Source organism: Dermacentor silvarum, chromosome 1 (genome assembly GCF_013339745.2).
Source record: "Dermacentor silvarum isolate Dsil-2018 chromosome 1, BIME_Dsil_1.4, whole genome shotgun sequence".
NCBI lineage: Eukaryota > Metazoa > Arthropoda > Arachnida > Ixodida > Ixodidae > Dermacentor > Dermacentor silvarum.
In genome coordinates, this window is record NC_051154.1 from 382,195,685 (window position 1) to 382,221,026 (window position 25,342).

Consider the following 25,342-nt stretch of genomic DNA (forward strand, 5'->3'; position numbering starts at 1 on the left):
AAAGCCTGAACTCACATTTCAAATTTTACGGCACATCAGTATATTAGTACGCAACCAAAGGTAACACTTAATACTTTAGCCAGAAACTGCTAGCTTTCATTTTTCAATTAGCCTAGCATCTCTAGTAATTGACCAAAAGCAAGAGTAGAAGTATACGAAAACTTTGGCTTCACCTCTGCTGGCAAGAAACTGTGGGGGGGGGGGGGGGATGCCACTCCAGCAGTTGTTTTTTAAAATTCCTTGGAGTTGTACATATTAAGTTTGTGCATTAAGACAAAGCGCGCAATCAAAGCGATCCTTAGCCTCCCTCACTATGGCAGCGCCATCTAGTTCAGGCGCCTGCAGATGCAGGCTTTTCACGCACCATAAATTTTACATAAAAATTTTAGAAATGGCCATTGGATTTTTCTTTAACATATAGAAAAATAACTTTACACATTGTCCATACGCACGTGCTACGTGTAAATGCTTGTTTTTGCGTCATATCTTGAATAGTTGTAGCTTTGCATAAATGAGTGGTAGCAACATGGCGGCGTCTTCGCGGTTGCCACTTTTTTTCGCCCAGCGTTCCCTTAGAGTTTAGTATACTAACTCTATGTCAAAAAGGTGTAATACTTGTGTTCCTTTATCACATGGGCGCGTGCATGCAAGCGGAGCTTCACTAAAAAATTTTGTAGTTACCTTAGTTCTTGCATAGCGTTAACATTTCTTGTGATGTATACACTGTAGAGTAAACACGCGTCCGCAGGAAAAAAAACTGAGCTCTTAACGAAATAGCCTCTTTTGTTTTTTTAACGTCGCAACAGTGTTGCTGTATTCAAATTTCGCGCCGCCCGTGCGTAGACGCCACAAACGGAGCGTGCAGCTGCGAGAGTACTAAGATAAAATAAAGAGCGGCACACTTGACAAAAGTTTTATTAAAACGTTTTTATTTTCAACGATCATCATAAGCATTTTCTTTTACTGCGAACTCGTCCTTCGGGATAGCCGTGATCGTACAGTGGTTAGTACCTTGCGTTGTGGCCGCAATAACCCAGGTTCGATTCCTGGTCACGGCATTCTTTTTTTTTTTTCGCTCGTAATAATATTTGATTGCTACCATCCACACTAAAGGCTCTTGAAGAGCCCAGCAGCAAAGAAAGAAAACAAAAAGTTGATGGCGACAGAATGCTACTGCATGGCATTTATAGGCAACATTTACGCTGACTTTCAAAGTTATTTCCTACGTGATAAATAGGTAATGTTGTATGCCCACCAATGCCGCTCTGCTTTTTTTATTATTTTTTTTGTCTCTACCTTCTTTCGGGCAGGCTTGTGTTGCAGCTGTCCGTTTCTGCAGACGTTTCCTGTCCGCGTCTCTAGTCGTCGCCGTGGTGCACGCGGCGTCGACGTCGCGTGTCTGTGCAGAGTCAACATGCTGTTTCGTCTGAAGGCCCGTCGCTGATCTTCTTAAGAAGCGTGCATGCGCGGCATGTTGTTGGTTCGATTCAAACTGCTGCAGAGGAGAAGGGCGGTGGCTTCAGTCGAAGCGGAGTTTCTCCCTGGCTCTCGTGGAATATCGCGAGAGATCTCTCATCAGCGCTAGCAAAAAAAGAAAAAGAAAGAAGGAAAAGAAAAGAAGTAACCACAAAAAAAAACCTTCCTTACGCTACAGAATCGTTCGTTAGAGCAGAACCCAAAGAATCGTCTTAGCGCACGTATTATTGGCAAATGATATGGGTCTGTTCTTACAAAATAAGTGCTGATTACTTGGCTTACGTTATCAACAGAATCGGGCTGCCGTGAGCGATGGGTAACATCAGAAAGGAATAGAGAATATTGAAGTTAAAATAAATTACGGGGTGTTACGTGCCAAACCCACGATATGATCATGAGGCACGCCGTAGTGGGGGACTCCGGATTAGTTTGACCACCTGCGGTTCTTTGACGTGCACCCAAATTTATGTAAACGAACTTAATTGAGACGGAACATGATCGCCAAGGCAACTAGCCGCTGATGCGCACCTATTCTTTTTGGCGTTACACTTGCTGTGCGTGAGGTCGTTCAGAAAGGTGGCCCATCGAAAAATATTTCAAACAATACTTCTTGATGAGGTAACCTACGTCTACGCCAATTGGATTTTCATTTGTCAACTTCAAATAACCTTTTCTAAGATCTCAGGGATATCCTACAAATCTGTCTGTTATGCATGCGTTCTCTGTGCTGCTCATGCTGTGCCAGCGGTGGCGTCATTTTCTTTACATATACAGGCGCTCCCAGAATAATTCGGAACGCCGGACACGCAGCTGCTCATCGGCGGAACGCGCCGGCGGTTAAATATAGGGAGGATCTGCACATGCGCGGTCTCCCTAGCGAGCAAGTTTAACTCCCTAGTTCATCTAGATTGGCGTTGTTTTGCTCCAAAAAGATTGCGCTAGGTACCCCTGTGCAATGGCGGCTGGGCGGATGAATGTCTGTCGCACAGTGAGCACCATAATCTATAAATAAAGGCTCATGGATTCCTTGCCTCCCGTCTGGGAGATAGCAATGCTTTGCGTGATTACGTGCTAGTGAGGCGGCTTGGCTACAACGGCATCGCTGCCTTATTTTCAACCGTGTTACCCTGTCCTGCGAAGTATTAGTTCTTGTTAAATTATCTCCCGATCCGTGTTACTACTAGCTTCGTAATACGAGGACAATTTAGAATATTACATGACAGCTCCCTTGACCGGTGTGTCGGCGATAGGGGCAATAAAACAGTTTACAAAATCAAATAACGCAGCACGTTCATCAATGCCAATTTCACACACAGGAAGTGACTTCATGCACAGGGCACTCCAACGAACTCTTCACGACTCCAGTGATTTGTTTGAACACCACGTTATGTGGTTCGCATGTATTGTGCGCCAATCAATCACGGAATCTGGACCATTGGAAGCGAGTATCCTTACATTTTGATCCCGTGTAGGCGTTTGCTGGCGTATATATACTCATTTTCGCTTCCTCAGAGGGAATGCACAATAATAATCAAGGGTTACAAGCTGTGTGAGCTAAATGCAAAAAAAATTGTACCGAGAACATAGTACATCTAAATAACAGGAAGAACACTGGGTTTATTTTTCCACAGAAAACAAAAAGAATCGAAACGTAACTGTGTTCCGTCGGAAGCGGTTGGCACGTTCCGCTATCAATATCTCGCGAATGCGCCGTCCACACGAAGCGAAGCTTGTAGGCGGCGTGGAATTGACTCGTAGAGCACATCTACGAAGTCCCTCCTCTCACCAAGGCGCGTCCACTCACGCATTATGGCGAGCCAGAACACTGGCACCTTCCAGATTCAGCTTGGACAGACGTTCCTTCACGGCGTGCCCCACACGTTCTCCATAACATTCAAGTCTGCACCTTTCGGAGGCCAGTCAAGAACGCGAACACCACGTCCTTGAAGATCAGAACTCTGGCAGTGTGCACCGGGCTCAGGTCTTGTTGGAACAAATAGCAGCCATCTTTAAATCGCCCGTCCAGAGCGTATGACAATAGTTAGAAGTCCAGAATTTCGCAGTAATCTGCAGCTGTGAACGATGGGCACATTTGGATTAGCGAACCGAGGCCCTCTTTGCTAATTGCTCCCCAAATGTTGACAGCACAGCGGCCGCTGCTGTCAGATCTCGGAAACATACCCAGGCTCGTATCTACACGAAAAGAAGGGAATAGCTAATGGTATTTCCAGATGAAATACCTTTTGCGCGTCCGACGAATTTTGTTTTTAAAAGATCAGAAAAAAAGGAAAATACCAAGGGCCGGTATTTTGTAGCGATGCCTTTCCGATGACCCGCCGTGGTGGCTCAGTTAATTAAGGCGTTGCGCCGCTGCTGAGCACGAGGTCGCGGGATCGAATCCCGGCCGCGGCGGCCGCATTTCGATGGAGGCGAAATGGAAAAATGCCCGTGTGCTTGCGTTGTAGTGCACGTTACAGAACCCCAGGTGGCCAGAATAATCCGGAGCCGTCCACTACGGCGTGCCTCATAATCAGAATTGGTTTTGGCACGCAAAATCCCATAAAGAAGAAAGAAGAATGCCTTTTCGCGCTTTTCGCGCTTCGTCAGTGGTCAGATCGAGCGACGGTCCGCTCACGTTATCAACGGGATCAGCCGGCCGTGAGCAGTGGATGATAAGACTAGTTTAGAAGAAAGCATAACGCATCGCTACAAGATACCGGCCCTACAGTTGTATGGTCTCTATACGCGGCGCTCTTGATACCACCTAGATGAAAATGTCTATTCATCTGAGAATATGACTTCCTGCTATTCTTCAGTCACTGTAAGAGTCCACCTAGTGGACGGTGCATTTCGGTTGTCGCTATTAGCTGCCGCTTCACGAGCGCGAAGGAGACTGGCTGGCACCTTCGCACATGTGCAGCGGCAGCCAATGGCGACAGCCGCAGTGGACAGTCCACTAGGCGGACTCTTACAGAATACCCCCCCCCCCCCCCCCCCGCGCGCTCATAAGCCCTGGAAAACTCAAGGCGCCGGCGTTTTTGGCGCTCCGTAGGGTGTGGCTTTTGTGCCGCGACAAATCCACGAAGACCAGCCTCTCGCATGCGCCTTCTAATTGTTTCCTCACTGGCTTGCAGCTTGAGGGCTGTCTTGATCTGGCGGGCGCTCTGAAGAGGATCGGAAACGGCTGCAGCAACAATAGACACAGACGGGGGTGGTCACATCCTCCTCCGGCACAGGGAAATTCTGGAATATTATAAGGGTAGTGATCGCCGCTACCCTCCACATGCAAGGGGTTGAAGAAAGCGAACGAGCGCATCCTCTTAAAACTCCAAACCAATACTATGCTATGTCCTGCAATAACGAAACATTTCGACCGTACGGTCACAGGACGGTGCCATCACTGGGAGCAGGTGGCGGACACGTACCCTATGGTGTGGGCCTGTCAAAAAAAAAACACAGCCATCACCCCACACCCAAACCATACCCGAGAGGACTGGGACGTGGCTCTGTTCGGCTGCTCAGACCTTCAGGCCCAGCAGGCCTTGGTCCAGAGAGCCAGGGCGGCGGCTTCGACCAATGGGGTCCCGGAGTAGGGACTCCACCTATAGTATGTAGTGTCCTCTAGTTAGGTCCCACACCTCTCCTTTTGACAATAAATGCTTTTCACCACCACCACCAGCAACAATGAGAAGGTTGGACTCTTCCGACGTGCATCGGTGTCGTCCAGATCGTGCTGCATTTTTTAATCGGCCGTCTTCATCCCTGTATGCTTGGATTATTCGGTTGACCGCATTTATAGACTTTCCTGTGAGGCGGCATATCTCACGTTGAGGCATACATTGTGAGCTGAGCTTAATTACATTTCTGCGCACATACATCGGTTCTCTTTTAGGCATGCTGTCTCGATTGGAATTGGGCGGAATTCGTGTAACTGTCATGGTTTAAATATGTTCGTATCTCTTTATCAATCGAGCCGCCGATATCACCACGGTTGCATCAGACGTAAGCGCCGCCCTTTACCAGCGCTTGTCACGGTCGCCTACCATAAATATGTTGAGCAAATAATAAATACGGCCGAAATGAAAAATGAAAAAAAAGGGCGCCCAAGCACACGAACATGCACACACGAGCGCATATATGCTCCAACGCGCGCGCATGCACAGGCACAGCTTGTCATAGACACCACCGGCCTGGCCCCCCTTGACAAAACGTTAGGGGGCACCTAGGGCTACCGTTTTGGAGCAACGCAACAAAACTAGGGAGTCACGCTTGCTTGCTAGGGGGACCGCGCACGCGCAGACCATGGTATACTACTTCTTCGACGGGCGCGCTCTGCCGGCAAGCGGCCGCGTGTGTGGCATTCCGTATTATTCTGGGAGCGCCTGTACACGCTCAAAAAAGTCTGCTGGAGGCCTTAGGCCGCATAAAGTAACACGAGTCCATTCCGATTTTATTCCCGTCTCCTGACGTCAAATTTACGTAGCCTCCAACGCAAGAATCGAGCGGTGACCCACAGCGTTGTTTAAATAGCCCGATCAAACGCTCTCCTCGTTTATAGGTGGTCACTTTTGTTTGCTTCAAAATCGGATAGCTTGGCCTACCTTGGCATGTTATTCGTATCTAATGAACGATTATATTTCATAAACAGCGTGACGTCACCTGCCGTACGGTAAGCGCAGCGCGAGACGCACTTGTGCAAAAAGCTGGTGGGCCAATCATTTCCGTCGCGCCATATAGCTACCATGGCTTCTGCTGCGATGAATTTGTCCCGTGAGTTCGCTGCAACAAGCTGCCTGTCAGCAGTACTTCGCCGGCGGCGTGCAGTACCCCGATTCTTTCCTCATAGTTGGCTGGGAAAAGTGTGTTGGCCGAGCGTACGATTAGTCGACATATATATAGCCCTATTATAAGTGATTCGCACAGTGCACCATCTGTGAAATTCGATCCACGCCAGAAGCGTAGTATGCTCACATGTGACTCGCCTCTAATAAAGAGCTATGCAAATACGGATCAAATGCAGCTGAATTGCACATAAACTGCGTACCTGAGCAGCGTTTTCGTTTCACACTGTGATGGCAATGGTCGCATTTCTCTTTGTCCGCGTGGATAAGTGGAATGACGGCCACCGGAGAACCGCAGTTGACGAAATGAACCCCGTAGATTCTGTCAGCGTCTGACGGCTGTGATTTGTCGCGGCGCATTGCCAGCAGCCACGTTTGTCCTCACTTCTCTTGGAAAACGAAAACATTACGGCAGAAACTATCCTTGGCAATTATCTCGGTCAATGCCAACAATTTCTCCCCTGCACGTCACGCAAAGCCCGTATGAACTCGTGGCTTCCTTCCCGCTTCCGGCTCTTGAGTGCGCGAGCCGCGATTGTCGGCTCACCGTCGCATGCTTTCACTCGCACACACAGCGTACGGCGCGCGGCGACGATTTGATCGCCCGTGTTCTTCATATACGGAACCTCACGGCGACGACGACGGCAGAAATTCGCCTAGAGTGTCCACATAATTGCTATATGCCAATAAAATCTAATCACACGGCATTTTTTAATGCAATTTATCCAACAGCGCAACTCGCTGGCATGACGAACTGTCTCGGCGGTTGCGCACAGGACACACACAAAAAGAACACCCGCGCCAAACGAAGCTGTCAGCGTGTGCTAACGCTTTTTTCCGGGGGGGGGGGGGGGCGGAAGGGTTGGGGCCCGATCATATGATATATATATATATATATATATATATATATATATATATATATATATATATATATATATACTGTAATGACGAAGAGCGGCAACGGCGCTCGGACGTTGGCACTGGGAGTGCGGTTTGAAGGAGCCGCCGTTCGATCGGCTCGCTCGCCTGCTCTCGAGGTTTTGGCCAAGGATTGAGTAGTTGTTGCTTTATTATTTCTCGTTAACTGTTTCACTAGTGTTATTGTTGTTTATCAAGTGCATTTTGTGCTAGTAATACCAGGCAGGTGCCCTTTTCTTCACCAGGGCCAGGGGCTTTTCTCTGGTACGCTTCTATTCTTCCTCAGGTTTTACCCGTGGATCCTTGTCTACGCAACGGCGTCACATCAATTCCTGTAGCTCGCGTTCCAACCAATGATGGCGTCATTCGGATGAAGAATCCTAAAGGCGGAATTGCGATCGGCGACGTCCCATTTCCAGGACATCATAGAGATCCGCCAGTTTGGCAGAGGAGGTATTCTCTGCGTTTCCGCAGACCAGCCCTGTGCACAAGACTTTCTAAAGTGCTCCCTGTTTGCTTCCAATCAGGTGAGTGCATTTAGTTCTCGCCATCTCGCACGTGTGAAACGGCTTGTCCGTGGCGTCGATGAAAACATGACACCAGCTGAACTATTAGAGATGTTTTAACCGGCAAGTGTAATTTCAGTTTGTCGGTGTGGACGCGTGGTTGACAAGAACAGGACTCCTACTTAGTTAGTCATGGTCACAGTTGCTGGGACAATTCGACAATCAGAAATTAAGGCTTGGCCCCTAGTCTAACGAGTGGAACCTCTATCCCCTCGTCCCGTTCAATGTGTAAAGTGCTGGCGTTATGGACACACTTTGAAAGGATGTAGGTCTGCTCTCAGGTGCCGAGTTTGTGGGGAGGATCACAATGCCAGCGAATGCAAAAGCAAGGAAGAAAGGTGTTGCCTCAGCAATTACGTGCACTCTGCTGATTATTCCAATCGCTCTGCAAAGGAACGGGAAATCCAAATTCTAGAAATTGTCGGACGCAGACGTTCTTCGCGTAGAGAAGCCATATCTGAAATTCAGGCTAGGACACAGGGATACGCTGTGGTCACAGCCCGTCAGACGGCGGCAACGGACGCGTCTCTTTCACTTTCTATTGCCGATGCTGTCGAAAGGGCTATGGAAAAGGCCATGGAGCGCCTAGCTGGAAACCTTTTCCAGTCCTTGACACAAATATAACTCACAAGATGGAACAGATGTTCGGTACAACGAAAGATATCAGTATAACTTCTCAAACTACTGACTGTCCACGGCCATCAAATGAAGTAGCTCCCAATCTAACGTCGCAAGATGCCCAAACCGCGGGCCCATCTGTCGATGTCAACCAGAGTCAAGGGGAAGGCATTAATGATGACACACAGGGCCCAGATCAAATGGACATTGATCACTGAGCGTTAAAACGATGTAGATCTCCTTTGTCAAAAAAGCTACCACAATTATTCACTGAAAGACCAAAAAATATCTAAAAGACAGCCTTACAAAGGAAGATTTCTTAAAAGAAAGCATTTTACGTAAGGCTAGTCACTGAATCAATTCTTTCGCAACCATAGGATTCCTCCAAATTCTTAATTGGAATTGCCGAGCAATTCAATCTGCAGTAACAGATTTATTGTATGTATCATCGAAAGTTTCCCCGGATATTATTGCTTTGCATGAAACCTGGCTTTCAGGGCACCAGTCTTTTCTGTAAAATAACTACTGATCTTTCCGAATGGACCGTACGTGCATCGAAAGGCGGAGGTTTAGTATTCTTTGTCACTAATATAATTAGACTCAAGGCGAAGATTTCATATAAACTTGTGTCTCCTCAAAGTGAAAATTTTGCCTTTGATATAACTGTACCAGGGTGTCTACCTATTTCGTTAGTAAATTTATACTTCCCTGCGGGTGTGCAGAACACTCGATCTTTGGATTCCGCTGTGACCTCATGGTGTAAGGACGAAATTCTTGTTGGAGATTTCAACTCCCATCACACGTGTTGGGGCTTTCGAACTGACCAATGCGGTAAACGCATGTGGGATTTGTCAATAGATAATAATCTGTCTTGTACGAATACTAGAATACCTACATTTATTTACCATCGGTCCCACTCTGCCTTGAATTTACGTTTCGTAACTTCATCTCTCACTAGTTCATCCGGGACAGCCTTAGACTGTACCACCAGCTGTGACCACTGTCCAATTATGTTTGAAATTACTTGCCTGATAATTCCATGCTCTTAGGTCCGCGTATTTCTAAATTATTATAAATTTAAAACCGATCTAAAGGTACATTTGGCTTCTCATTCAGAAGAGCGTGAAGACACCAAAGCTATGGAACTTTGTACTGTAATGAAAAGAACATACATATGTGCACCCGCACATGTGTACATCCCCTTATATAGGTCGGACACAATACGTTGAAATTAGTGGTAACCAATCTAACCAATTAAAAATAACCTCAGGCGTTCCACAGGGATCCGTATTTGGACCACTTATTTTTCTAGTTTACATAAATGATATTGCTCCTTACATAAGTAACGACATAACCGTCCGGTTATTTGCAGACGACCATTTATTATATCGTGAAATCAATAACCAAAAAATCAGGCGTCACTTAGCCACGCCCTTAAGCTGTAGAAGTATGGGCCGCGAAATGGAAAAAGAAAATGAGCCAATACAAATCAGTCATGCTCAGGGTTAGGAACCGAACAAAGCATGGTATTGAGTGTAATTATGAGATGAATTCAACAATTCTAACTGAAGCTGAAACGATAAAATACCTAGGTTTAACAATTTCGAAAGACTGAAGTTGCAAACCACACGTAGACAGAAATTGTGCAGCTGCAGAAAAAAAGTTATGGTTCCTTCGCTTCGAAATAAAGCTTGGAACCACACCCGTTAAGCTAATTGCATATTTAACTTACATTACACCGACGTTAGAGTATGCCAATGTCATATGGGATCCGTTTCAATCAGGATTAATAAACTGCATTGAGAAGATACAGAGAAAATCTGCAAGGCTCATTTTTCCCGGTATTATCGTACTGACTCTGTTTCTGAAATGCTTCGGTTGCTTGATTTGCCTACACTCGCTCAATGCCGGAAATTGGCTAGACTTAAATTCCTTTTCTTGTTATCGAAAGGCCACTTCAATATTGAAACTGCACCCTATCTTGCTTCCAGGCAGTCTACAAACATCAGCTCAAGCAATCATTGCATGTTCTCAATTCCAAAGGCATGTCTGGACATGTACGCTTATTCATGTTTTCCGCGAACGATTAGAGAAGGGAACAGTTTGCCGGTGTCTGCTTTGCAATGGAGTAGCATTAAAGGCTTTGCGGAACGTGTTAGAAACCTTTTATGAAATTGTATCTTAGTGGTGTCGTGCAAACGTTGTCATGCATGCTGTTCTAGAATACATCATGTAGTCTTTCTTTCATAGTGCTTGCCATATCACTGCCACAATGTTACCTAAACCGCAGAGGAATACAGCTAGTTTCCCAACACATCAAATCCATTATTAACGGCAAGTGCAGAAAAACACTCGTTAAATCTATCCCAGAAACCACATCCACCGATTCTGCCGACAGTGCCACCCTGAACAACACAACTGCAACAGTCACCTCAGGAACACAGACAGCGCATTGCGAAACGACCCACCGGGCACACACTACTCCAAAGACCAAAACAACGGCAACGCAAACAGACACAACCTTTACAGACAATACAAATCCACTACCGAAGTATTCACATAAACACTTACACGCCCGCCTGCACTCCCATAGACTAAAATAGAAACAGAGCTGGAAATAAGTCAGGCATATGCGTAAAGAAACCTGCCAAACAGAAACACACCCCACGCAGATCTACCCGCCAAATGCCAAATAAATGACAGCCATTACAAGTTATTAAGCCTTCTCAGCCACGAAGTAGCGAATTTCTACAGGGTAGAAAACTGACCAAAAAACGTGCGAGTTACACCTTCCATCTGAAAACGTACAAAGACTGCACACAGAACAATATGATCTAAAGGACTAATGCTAAAGGCTATACCATACAGGAGAATATTGGTCTAAACCCTGAAGATGAAAGAAAGCACGGCAACATCGCTACCACTTGTGGAATTATACAGTGACAAAAATAGATTAATCAAACAAGGCCCGTCGAACGAAGACTAGTGCGCTCAACAAAACCATGGTAACACTTTTATGCAAAAAGGTCGCAAACTCAAGATCAGCTAGTTCATGCTGAAATTCGAAACACCGTATGCAGCAGCCACATATTTATAGAACATTTATCCCACTTTAGTACGTGCTATAAACGCTACAGAATCAACATTATTGCAGCGCAAATAGAAAATTCGTCCATAACTTTACAACATAATTAAAATAGTGATTATACATCTCACTTACTGCAGCTCTGGGAACAGATCGCACGTGTAATTATAGTAATAATAGCTACGCCACGCCACTCTCCAGCAGCGGTTCGATATGTATATCGAATTTGCTTGAAATTTAAAGAGTACACGAATATCACAAAAACAATGCCTTGCTTACTGAATGCTGTCATGGGGGAGGTGAAAGTAGAAAACGCCATGTTTTTACTGCAAACTCCGACAGCGTTCTTGACTCGAGAACATTTGTTCAAGGGAAACCCATATCAGAGGAGGCTGTTTTTGTGATGCGGGACGCAGAAACCGTATTGAACCAATCATGTGTCCTGAATTTGTGCAAGGGTGCAGCAGCAACTCGAGCTCATTCTTTGACAGACAACGCTAGCGTTAACTTGCAAAGCAAAGTTGAGTTGAAGTCAGGCATAGTTGTTAGCGCTAAGTGCCCGGGAAGCACAAGGAAAAAGGAGGAACCTTGCTTCATCTGTAAGTATTTAAACAAATCAGCAGACGCACTAGCAGCGGCATCTCTTAAAGGCCCGGTACTCAGAATCCTCAGACCTTCGGCATACGTCACTTCTGCAAGAAAAAAAAAATTCCGTCCAAGAACATGCCAAATCATGTGTATTAAATAACGCCGATTGGCAGCATCTTAGATTTCCTTGGTACAGCAGATGGTGTTCAACAAGAAACGTTGAAGTTTCATTTACGCGAATGCGTTGCCGAATACCACGGCCTAATTAATTTCTATTCCCATAGGTCTGGTATGGCACCTTCCCCTCATTGTCTTTATTACAATGAACGCAAAACTGGATCATTTCTTTATAGCGTGTCGTATGTTCACCGTGCATAGAAAACGACTTCTAGAAGGTCCCCTCCGCCAACTTGGATTAGCCATCACGCTACCTATCATACTGTCTCCATGGGCGTCGGCACTAGGACACTGCAATAGGAACGTATGTGATGCCATATTTAATTTTGTAAGGGAAACAAGGAGACTGCCACGTTAATTTTATCGCTCTACTTTCCACAACAGAAAACAAACATATTAACTTTAAGTTTTAAGATAATATTGCCACACCTTGCAACATGTGGGACATAATTAGAAAGCCGAAGACGCGCGCTAGCCCACGCGCCATGCGCCGGCACCTGCTTTGACGGGCGCCAGCGAAGAGGCAGACGAAGTTACTCCGATCCACGCGCGGATTTTACTGCTCTATAAGAGGCTTTTCCTCGAGTATTTATAATCAATCACGTGGTGTTCCTCAAGGAGCTGTCACTTCACCATTACTTTTTAACATTCTGATGTGTTCCATTCCTCTTCATCAAGATGTACAAACATACATATACGCAGATGACATTGCTTTCTTCGCATCAGACAGTGATATCCACTCTCTATATTATCGACTACAAAACTACCTCTATGCCATAGAAACCTGGTTAAACAAAATTCGCCTTTCACTTAATGTTAGAAAATGCTCGATATTGGTTTTCCCTCTTAACAATCCTGTTAACATATCGCTATCTTATCGCCTCGAGACTATACCTCAAGTGGAGTCTGTGAAATATTTAGGTGTAGTATATGACGGTTCCCTCAGCTGGCTCGGCCATATTGACCAAATAGTTAAAAAAGGAGTGAGAGCCGTTGGTATGCTACGTAAGCTGTGCAACAGTCGGTCCGGAATGCGGAGAGATCCACTTTTAATGATATATAAAATGTATGTGCGGCCCATTTTAGAATTTGGATGTGTATTATTTTCCGGTGCGCCAGCTTATAAATTACGTCTCCTTGTTCTGCTTGAGCGGGAAGCCCTACGACTGTGTTGTGGATTACCCAAATGTGTTGCCAATAACATACTACACCAAGAAGTCAGGTTGCCCTCAATATTGTGTAGATTTCGTTTACTGACGGTGCAAACAATCTTAAAATTGTATGAATCACCTATTACAAGATTAGAATACATATTCATTTCCCAGCTTGCACTATTCTTCGGAATACACTGGCCTCGTTTTCATACACCCCAGGTGGTCTTCGTACAAACATTAATCAATCCCTTAAATGTACGTATCTGGGAGGTGCCGCCTATTTGTGATGTGCGAGAAAACCTACAAATCATATATGTTGACATCTACCCAAACAACGCAAAACTCCTTTCTTATAATATATTAAACGGCCTATTACAAGACCATTTATTAAGTTTATCAATAAGTACGGTCATTGCGACAGACGCCTCACAGTGTGAAGAAAAATCTGGAATTGGCATTTTCTCTCCTGCTCTAAATTGGTCATTCGCAATCAGGATTCCGGACTTCTTTTCCGTATTTCTGGCTGAATTTCTCGCTGTAGTTCTAGCCCTACGCAAACTGAATTCATCAATATCAGCGGTAGTAATAATAACAGATTCTTTATCTTTATGCTCCTCGCTCACAGCAAATAGTGTCACTAACCTTTTACGTATATTTCATTTTCTAGTGCCTGCCCACATAAATTTAATTAGATTGCTTTGGGTGCCTGGACATAAAGGATTAGTCATGAACGAAATGGCTGACAGTCTCGCGAGAGCGGCCCTCAGTGGCCCTGTATTACGATTACTTCCTACAATAGCTTACCTAACGACTACTAGATTCAGGAGATATTCAATTATTCAAGACTTCTTGAACCCGGCTGTAGCTAATTTCTCAGAATATCGACACCTCCTATTCCCTTGGCCCAAAAATTCCTTTCACACCAGAAAAACTGAAGTCATCTTTACCCGATTACGTTGTCGGGTACCAATATTAAACTTCTATCGTCACAGGGCTGGTCTGGTGCCCTCCCCTCTGTGCCCATTCTGTGGAGAAGATGAAACAATAGATCATTTTTTCATATTCTGCCGACGTTTTTCTTCCTTAAGGAAAAATATTCTAGAATCAAAATTTACACAGCTTGGTTTAAGTTTTTCTATTCTAAACATCCTTTCTTTAGGAGCCTCCTCTCTTGGAAAGTGCCACAGGGATATTTGCTCAGCCGTGGAGGAATTTATAAATGCTTCAAATAGATTTTCTTGAATTCTTAAATATTTTATTTTGTTCATTTTCTCCATTTATCTTTAACGATTTCAATATTTAAAAAGATTGCCTAATCCCACCCAAATCTTGGCCAATCCCCCGCAGTGGGTATGCGCCATCAGATAAGGCATACCATACCATACCATACCATACCATACCACGCGCGGGTGCCTGAGCTTTGCGTTTGTTCAGCTGGCGGTCAGCGACTCGACGCTCAACGCCTCAACGCTTCAGGTCGTCTGTTCTCCTAGAACGTGATATTTCTGGTGGAGGTGCTGGGTAGCCCTCGACCTATGCAACAGACCCCTCCTAGCAGCAAGAACATCAGCGCCATACCGGAGCTTACACCGGTGCACCGTGCCAGCCGGAGAATTCGGGGACTGGCCCCTGAGATTGTGCCGTCAACCAGGAGCACAATGGCTGCGGTGGAAGGTACGGCGACAGTACCAACTCATGTAACGTTGCAGAGCCCGCGAATGCCACGTTCCTTCCACGGCGACCTTTATGAAGACGTGGAAGACTGGCTGGACGACTTTGAACGAGTAGCAGATTGCAACGAGTGGGACGACCGAGCGAAATTAAAGAATGCGTATTTCAGCCTCGAGGACGGTGCTCGCACCTGGTTCCAGAACCGCGAAGAGGCCCTGACATCATGGCGTGAGTTACGTCGGCGGCTCTTGGACACGTACTCGAGCCCCGATCGCCGAGAGCGAGCAGAACGGGCCCTCCAATCGCGTGCTCAGAAGCCCAATGAAAGTGTTCTGATGTACGTTGAAGACATGACGTACACGTCTCTTCAGGCGAGCCGACCCTAGCATGCCCGAAGAGAAGAAGCTCAGTCATTTGATGCGGGGTGTCAAAGAACAGCTCTTCTGTGGGCTTGTTCGTAACCCGCCGAGGATGGTTACCGAGTTCCTCGCAGAAGCCGTTGCTATGGAAAAGGCGCTGCAGCAGCGGTCGAACCAGTATGACCGGCAAGTGAATGCTGCTTCGACAACCATCGGTCTGGGAGCTTTCGCGACTGACATTGAAGTGCTCCGCGAGCTAATACGATCGGTAGTCCGCGACGAGCTGCAACAACTGCACCGGGCGCAGCAGCCTATGGTCAACTGCATCGCTGACATCGTGCGTGACGAAGTGCAGCATGCACTTGGGGTACCTCAACCTCGCCCCGAAAGAACACCCCAGGCGAGTGAATTTCGGCGCACGACATACGCTGACGCGTTGAGGCGCAGTCTCCCCGCATCGGCAACATCCCCACTCGCGGCGACCGATTTCCAGCGTGAGACGTATGGAGACACACTGAGCCGCTCCATCCCTGCATCAGCTCCGCCAAGTCCCGTTGCCCTCCACTCGGCACAGGCGGTACCTTAATTTCCCGACAACCGCCCTGTCACACGTAAATCGGACATTTGGCGCACGCCCGACCGACGACCGCTTTGTTATCATTGTGGTAAGGCGGGTCACGTATACCGCGAGTGCCACTACCGCCAACTTGGACTGCAGGGTTACGCTGCCAATTCACCTCGACCCCGGTTCGGACAGAGGCCGCCCGAAATTGAAGCGTTCATCGCCCAGCAGCGCGTGCCTCAGTAACCAAGACGCCAGTCGCGATCGCCATCACCGCGGCGATCCTATCCAAGTCGCGAAGGTACGTCGAGGATGACGCAGGGACGGTCTCCGAGCCCTCGCCTGGAAAACTGACGTCAGCGACTTTCCGAGGCGAGGCCGCTGATGCGCGACGTGCTGAAGACCTCCCAGCGACGCGACCTCGACCCGACGGAGATTCGACGACGCCTGTACCCAGAGATTTGGACCTCCAAGCGACGCGACCGCGACCTGACGGAGATTTAACGACGCCTGCAGTGTACCTCAGCCTGCAGACAAGTTCGCGATGAACATACCTGTGCTCGTCGACGGGAGAAATGTCAGTGCGCTAGTCGACACCGCGCCGATTACTCAATTATTAGCGGAAAATTGGTGAGCCTTCTCAAGAAAGTTATTATGCCTTGGACTGGGACACAAGTTCGTACAGCTGGCGGACACGTTATCGCACCGCTTGGCGTGAGCACCGTTAGGATACGAATCCGAAATTGCACGTTTCTCGCTATCTGCATTGTCCTGCGTGAATGTTCCCGTGATTTAATTCTTGGAATGTATTTTCTCCGGGAATATGGTGCCATCATCGACCTCAGGAAGCGTTACATCACTTTCTCTGCGAGGAACGCTACGGCACAAGATGATGCCTGCCGCCATAGAGCCGGACTTCGCGTCTCCGACGACAGCGTAACTATACCGCCTCGTTCCAGTGTTATGGTTCAGGTGATATCTGAAGGGGCGCGCAACGGTCAAGTCCTAGCAGAAGGCAACATGTCCCTTTTGCTGAACCTCGGAATTTGCGCGGCACGAGGCATCGTTGACTTTCGATGGCCGGGCTGAAATATTGCTCACAAATTTTACCAATGAACATCGACACCTTTTTCGTGGCACTGCCATCGCCTACGCTGAAGCCTTGGAGGACGTGATTGAGTGCTTCGCTTCTGAAGAAACCGACGCCGATGAAGCCTCGCTCGCAGGCATTGACATCAATAACGAGCTGCTGCAGGAGAAAAAGAAGGCACTGTGACAACTATTATCGGAATTCAAGGCATGCTTTGCGTCTTCCTCTAAAGTTAGTCAAACGCCAATCGCGCAACACAGAATAATCACCTACGACGATGCGCGTCCTATCCACCAGCAGCCATATCGTGTCTCGCAAAAAGAACGCGAGGCAATCAAAGCACAAGTAAAGGAAATGATTAAAGATGGCATCATCCAACCTTCAAGCAGTCCTGTGGTCTTCACCGGTCGTACTCGTCAAGAAGAAGGATGGCACGCTTCGCTTTTGTGTTGATTACCGAAAGCTCAACAACGTCACAAAAAAAGACGTTTACCCGTTGCCGCGCATCGATGATTCTCTGGACCGGCTACGACGAGCGAAGTACTTTTAATCTCTTGACTTAAAAAGCGGCTATTGGCAGATTGAGGTCGACGAGCGGGACCGTGAAAAAACTGCCTTTGTCACTCCGGACGGTCTTTACGAGTTCCGGGTGCTTCCGTTCGGTCTTTGCTCTGCTCCAGCAACTTTCCAACGGATGATGGACACTGTGCTGGCCGACCTGAAGTGGCAAAGCTGCCTCGTGTATCTATAGATGATGTCGTCGTTTTTTTCAGCCAGTTTTTCTCAGCATCTTATCCGACTCCGTCAGGTACTCGAGGCAATCCGATCGGCTAACCTTACACTAAAGCCTCAGAAATGTCACTTCGGCTACCAAGAGCTCGGTCATGTCGTCAGCGCGAAAGGCGTCCGTCCTGATCCCGACAAAACTGCTGCTGTGGCCGCTTTTCCAACCCCTACCGATAAGAAAAGTGCCCGGCGCTTCCTGGGTCTGTGTGCGTACTATCGGCGCTTTATCAGTAATTTTTCGAAGATTGCTGAACCGCTTACCCGTCTCACAAGAAACGATATGCCGTTCACTTGGAGCGCTCACCAAGAAGCCGCTTTCACCGAGCTCCGACACCGCTTAGCTTCACCGCCCGTTCTTGGACACTTTGACGAACAGGCCGAGACTGAAATTCATACCGACGCCAGTAACATTGGCTTGGGTGCGGTACTCGTACAACGGCAGGAGGGCGTTGAAAGAGTTATCGCTTTCGCAAGTCGCACTCTATCGCGCCCGGAGTCCAACTACACCACTACGGAGAAAGAGTGCCTTGCGGTCATATGGGCTCTTGCAAAGTTTCGGCCTTACCTTTACGGCCGCCCATTTAAGGTCGTGACAAATCACCACTCGTTGTGCTGGCTGGCAAACTTGAGGGATCCTTCTGGACGACTGGCACGGTGGAGCCTACGCCTGCAGGAATACGATGTGACCATCGCATACAAGTCCGGGCGCACGCACGAAGACGCCGACACGTTGTCGCGCGCGCCTGTCGAATCTCCTGAGAACGACATTGAGGACGACAGCGCTTTCCTTGGGGCTGTAAGTGTGACAGATTTGTCCCAACTGCAGCGCGCAGATGAGGAATTGCGGCCTATTATCGAACATCTAGAAGGCCGCAACGCCACTCTGCCCCGTCAATTAGCTCGCGGACTGTCGTCCTTTTGTTTACGACAGGGTGTACTGTACAAGAAGAACTCCGCTGCCAGGCACAAAACCTACCTTTTGGTCGTGCCAGCAGAGCTTCGTGCCGAAATTCTGTTCGCCTGCCACGATGAACCTCCGTCTGGCCACCTAGGCTACACCAGAACCCTTGCTAGAGTGCGCAAATCGTACTATTGGCCGAAACTCGCCACTTGCGTTAAACGGTATGTCCAAGCCTGTCGTGAGTGCCAGCGCCGGAAGTCGCCAGCTGTGAAGCCTGCGGGATTACTGAAACCCATTGACCCACCTCGAAGACCTTTTGACCAAGTCGGCATGGATCTCTTGGGCCCGTTTCCTCGGTCATCTTCGGGAAACAAGTTTATAATCATCGCCACAGATTATTTGACGCGCTATGCTGAAGCAAAGGCTCTGCCTCGAGGCACTGCTTCCGAGGTTGCGCAATTTTTTGTGAACAACATTGTACTGCGTTATGACGCCCCATCGTGCGTCATTACCGACCGAGGAAAGGCATTTACGGCACGGCTCATTGAAGACGTTTTCCTATTAAGTTACACGACGCATCGAAAGACGACTGCCTATCACCCGCAGACAAATGGCCTGACCGAAAGGCTCAACAAAACTATGACTGACATGCTCTCTATGTACGTAGACGTTCAGCACAAAACGTGGGATGAAGTACTTCCCTACGTAACGTTTGCGTACAACACGGCGACGCAAGAGACCACCCGCTTCACGCCATTCTACCTTGTTTACGGTCGTGAAGTTCAGACCATGCTTGAAGCAATGCTTCCATGCGACACCTTTGATGGTCTTGACCAAGACGCCGAGCTCTTCGTGCAGCGCGCCGAGGAAGCACGCCAACTGGCTCGCACGAACATCAAGAAACAGCAGTGCATCGACACACGCCACTACAACCTCCGCCATAGCCAAGTTGAGTACCAACCAGGAGATCGGGTTCTGGTCTGGACTCCTGTCCGCTGCAAATGCCTATCCGAGAAACTTCTCAGCCGGTACTTCGGACCTTATAAAGTGCTGCGGCGAATGAGTGACGTCAACTACGAGGTTCTTCCTGACGGCAGCCAACCAACACGACGTCGAAAGACACTACCCGAGATTGTGCACGTTGTGCGGCTGAAACCTTACCGCACTCCATAACCACCATAGTTTGTGGACCATGCCATTCCTTTTGTTTTATTTATTTTTGTCGTGGACAATCATTGCCTCAGTGACATTGCCCGGCGTTTTATGACTGCGCGTCAGCCAGCGTTCGTGTGTGCATGTGTCTTCCACGCGTGTACTTCTACGTTCACCCTGTAGTGTGTGTGCTTCTTTTAGCATCGAGTCGATGCTCTTCCGAGGAGGGAGAATAATGCCACACCTTGCAACATGTGGGACATAATTAGAAAGCCGAAGACGCGCGCTAGTCCACGCGCCATGCGCCGGCACCTGCTTTGACGGGCGCCAGCGAAGAGGCAGACGAAGTTACTCCGATCCACGCGCGGGTGCCTGAGCTTTGCGTTTGTTCAGCTGGCGGTCAGAGACTCGACGCTCAATGCCTCAACGCTTCAGGTCGTCTGTTCTCCTAGAACGTGACAATATAGCATGAAAATTGATATTAACGATTTGAATTCATTTATTATCTCATTCTTAATTAAGGAAATCCTATTTAAGTATTCTTCCTTTTCCTAACCACTGCCGCCTGATTCATGGCCAATCCGCGTAGTGGGTTGTGCTATATGTATAGGCACCAAACAAAACAAAACCAATTGAAGAAATGTCATCACACGGCAGTCGCGTTTTAAGAAACGACAGAAGACGTCAAGGACCTGCAGCAGCGCTGTGCAAAATCTGAAGCTATGCACCCGGAGGAACAAGAGGCTCATGGTGAGGCTGGTGAGCCTAGGAAAATATGTTCGTACTTTGCAAGATGAACCTGCTTCGACTGCTGAAGAAGTATTGCCAGCGAAAATAAACTTGCTGTTACCAAAACAACTTGTCTTCCGGCATGTGCTTTCAAGCAGCAAAAAGGAAGAGCCACTGGGTGATGCAATATGACAAAGGATGGATGCTGAAGTGCATTCTACTCAAAATAAGAAGCCCGAAGCTGCATCAATACATGAGAGAGCAAAACAGTCGTGCATTTATTAGTGGGACAACTTTAGAAAATACACTGCCCAGCACAGAACCGGCTACGGCTTTAATGAAAAGATGTTGAGCGCGCTAAATAGCAAAGTAGCTCAATTTGATAATTTGCACCGACATGGAGGTATTGTTATAGACGAAATAAAACTACCCGAACATCTGTCAGTAAGTGCGGACGGCTCAATAGAAGACTTTGTTGATTTGGCGCAGTACATGCCCAAGGAGCAACAATCACTTCTCTGCAATTATGTGCTTGTCGTCATGTTCGTGTCACTTGTAGGTAGCTGGACACAGGTGCTTGGAACACTTGCAAGCCACAAGAACGTCAAGGACGACCTATTAGCCAAGCTTGTGCTCGAGGCCACAGTTCTGGCGGAGAACGTAGGTTTGTTTGTAGACTTCTTGACCTGTGATGCGGCATCAAGGAACAGGACGATGTGGACAAAGTTCAACATAAAACGCAACACAGAAAAGCAACATGCATTTATTTTCTCATCATAAGCAGAAAATACAGACTAAATAAACGAAGTGCGTACGGGCAATCATCTGAGGAAAATTTTCAGCGTGCCAAGTAAATTGGCAACTCCAGAATCAGTTACTTGTGCAGGCAATAGTCAAAATAAACAAACATGACTACAACATCCAGGTTCACGGCGGTTCTTTCGCTTGGTGCTGCTCTCACGTCTCTCGTTTGTGGCGTCGAATCGACGTGTTTCGTCGAAGCTGAAAGAGGGCCTAGCTGCCGATCACCTTGTTTAGATCGGTCTCAAGGATTTCAGCGACGAAATCGTGGAAATAGGTGCGTTGTGCGGGCAAACGTCCGGCCTGCTGCCCAGCGACCCGCATCAGATTTTAAGATAGAGAGCCTTTCAAGCAAACCGGAGGTTAAAAAATCAAGTGTTTTTGCGTGGCGATCCTCTCCGAAAGATGCAAACACTTGTTGGCGGCGCTCCTGCACTGCTACAGGTAAGATATTTGACTGCGACTAGCGTTGTGCGTACAATATCACAGCATCTCACAATATATAGACCAGATTATTTTAGCCTCGCACGCAGGCTGCAGGCGCGCTCCAATGGATGGATGAGGCTGAACCCTTTAAATCGGGCGGTGGCATACGCCACCTACCCATGACTATTAACATATCTTGTACTTTGTGGTGGGTGAAATTTCACCCCTGCCTTGATTTTAGCCACTAATCGGATTACTTCCGTTTGGTTATTTCTATCCGCTTAAAGTCTATTTTGCCTTCACTGTCCCTAAACCCCAATGCTTTGAAAAAATCAGCCCCGTTGCTTTGCACTGTAGGGTTAAGCCCTTTAAAGAAAAGTACCCTAAACCCCAATGCTTTGAAAAAATCAGCCCCGTTGCTTTGTACTGTAGGGTTAAGCCCTTTAAAGAAAAGTATGAGGTGTTCAGCCGTTTCCTCTTCTTCTTCACACGCACCGCACAACGTGTCTATACCTTGGTACTTGACTCGGTACATCTTAGTCCGCAATAATCCTGTCCTGGCTTCAAACAACAAAGAGCTTCCCCTAGAATTATCATAGATATTTTCTTTGGCAATTTCTTGCTTGAAAGTTCTGCATGTTCCCAGTGCTGATTTCGTCTGCATCCCTGTTTTCCACAGACCCCTCTCTGTTTATTTAACATTTTTCTTAACCACTGTTTCCCGATTTGCACCCCTCCTGCAGTCCAAATATTTTATTGACAATTTTCTGGTCAGATTCCTCGATTTTGTGTCAACATTCCTCATGTACAAGTGACTGAAAACTCTCCTTGCCCACCGCTTTTCTGCCATTTCTCTCAATCGCTCCTTAAATTCTATCCTGCTGCTGGCTTCCCTGCCCTCGAATGACGTCCATCCCATGTCACCCTGTACCCCCTGATTTGGTGTATTTCCGTGTGCTCCCAGAGCAAGTCTACCCACCCCTCGCTGCTTAACTTCCAACCTTGCTCGATCCTCTGATCTGATGCACAGGACCGCATTTCCGAAAGTCAAACTAGGGACCATCACCCCTTTCCAAATCCCTCTCACCACTTCGTACCTATTGTAATTCCACGGTGCCCTATTTTTCATCACAGCTGCAATACTCTCGACACCAGGCGCCACCTCTCGGCGTGGACTGCGGGAATCGGCGGACTAGCGTGTGTTTATTTGTGCGTGACGCTTGTTTGTGTCGTTGCTACTCACGGTTTGAGTATCAACGATGTACAAAAACTACTCGTCAGGGCGGCATTGTGCTGTCGTCGGCATTCTTGATAGGAATGTGGCGAGCGCCAATATTTAAAATTCCACTCGGCGTTACACTCTTTGTAGCACTTGAAGGCGAAAGCCTGGTGCAAATTTACTCATGCATTGAGTTATACACTAAGTTACACATTGGGTTATACATTACCAAATGATAGGCTTTCGCTACATGTAAAACCCCGTGTGGCGCATACCCGCATATAACGGACTTGGGTATGGAGCGAGGTATGCGCCACACGTGATCGGGTATTTGCATTTTCATGGGGCCACGTGACATTTTTTTGCCATCCGCGGCGACGTCGGGTTTTCGACAAGGCCATTGCCAACTCTTTAAAGAACACCACCGCATGAGAGATATTAAAGTTCCGTCTTAATAACTGCTGTGGTTTTACGTGCCAAAACCACGATGTTATTATGATGCACGCCGTAGTGGACGGTTCCGGAAATTTCGACCACCTGTGGTTCCTTAACGTGCACTGACATCGCACAGTACACGGGCTTCTAGCATTTCGCCTCCATTGAAATGCGACTGCCGCGGCCGGTATCGAATCCGCGTCTTTCGCGTCAGCAGCCGAACACCGTAAGCACTGCCCCAAAGCGGCGGCGCCGAGCGATGAGTTTTCAAGAAATGAAACGCTAAGAAACCAGATTTTGATTATTGTTGCGTGGCAGAAGGGCTCCCCAAGTATTTTTTTTACAGCGGATCTGGGGGGCGGGGGGAGGCTCTGCCCCCCCCCCCCCGGCAATGCCGAAGCGCCCCCCCCCCCCCCCCCCCCGCTCCTAAAATGCCACTACCAGGGTCCTGTTACCCAAACCGTTTATGGTTTCTTTTGAGTTGCCTCTACATTTTCCTTTAAAATGTCATTGTGGCTAAACGCTAACTGCATCATCATTGACGCGGACGTGCACGGCTTTTATTCATAATTTTGCTTTATTTCTGAATATCCAGGCAATAGGAAAACAAGCGCATTAGAAGCACCAAGGACGGCTCCCTCATCCGTATTTTTTCACTTCAATATGTTATTTTAATTTCCAGTATGAACACCATGCACAGACATTATATTTCAATGTGTACGCAGGGAAAAAATTTTATGATATTTTGAAAGAGAAAGAGGTAGTCAACTAACAATTATTTCTAATGATATGGATAGCCTATGTCTAGAGAATCAATATGTTGCTGTATGTTCAACTCGCTACAAATTGCTTTGCGCACTTTTTTGGCACTAAAAAAGACCTGCAGACTTCAGTGACCCCTTCAGCAGAGTCTTTTATCAACGGTGTGTGAAATGCACGTGAATGATATGTGTCTCAGCATTGGTTCTCTTTCTTGTAGGTAATGCTAGCGACTCATGAAAAAAAAAAAACTTATAATAATTTACAACATTTATTGGGGATGGAAATATCGCAACGTGCACGCAGAGGCCACAAATATATATAATTAATTTAGTAACCGAAGCGAGGCCAAGCCGGATTCACTCGAAATCAGAATCAATAGCAGTCATGTGCAGCAAAGCTTCTACTAGTACTCAGAATAAAAAAGAAGAGGCTGCAGTTTTGCCGAAAAGTCGAAAGCGAAGCATAAGACAATTACACGAAAAAGATTCTTCCCGTATAAATCCGCATAAGAGCCGCACCCCCAACTTGAAAGCAAATATATATAGATATATTTAAATCCAACCGAGAAGCAATCGCGTTCAGAGCGATTCTGATCGCGCTCCCCTGCGAATTTTCTCGCGCAGCGTACTTTCGCGCGTCGCAACTATATAAAAAAAAGTCGGTTATAACTTAAGGAGACAGGAGAGGCGCCCCGCCCTTACCACTGAAGCGAAGCAGCCGATTTCCACCGCGACTAAAGAAATTGTCCCGCTGACGCAACTCAGCCCAGCTCGAAGCGCGGGCTGCCATGTCCTCCGTCGGCGGGGTCACCGACCGTCCGGCTCACGACGTCAGTCTGGAGTGCACGTTGGTGGATGCATGCTCACACGCGTCCACTTTTGAGGGGCAAATCTCGCTGCCTTCTAAAGTTGTACACGGCTGTATAGATGGCGAGAGGAGGCGATCGCGGAGGTTTACGGCGGATTTCATACTCGTTGTTGGAAAGATAAAATGGCGCGGTCCCTTGTAAGGCTCGTCAAAATTACG

At 47.4% G+C, this 25,342-nt stretch overlaps 1 non-coding gene across 1 annotated transcript; it reads left to right on the forward strand.

Moving 5' to 3' along the window:
* The first annotated feature begins 986 nt into the window (after positions 1-986).
* On the forward strand, positions 987-1,058 carry Trnah-gug (transfer RNA histidin (anticodon GUG)). Its single transcript has one exon. It is a non-coding gene; the product is annotated as a tRNA-His (tRNA).
* The last annotated feature ends 24,284 nt before the right edge of the window (positions 1,059-25,342 follow it).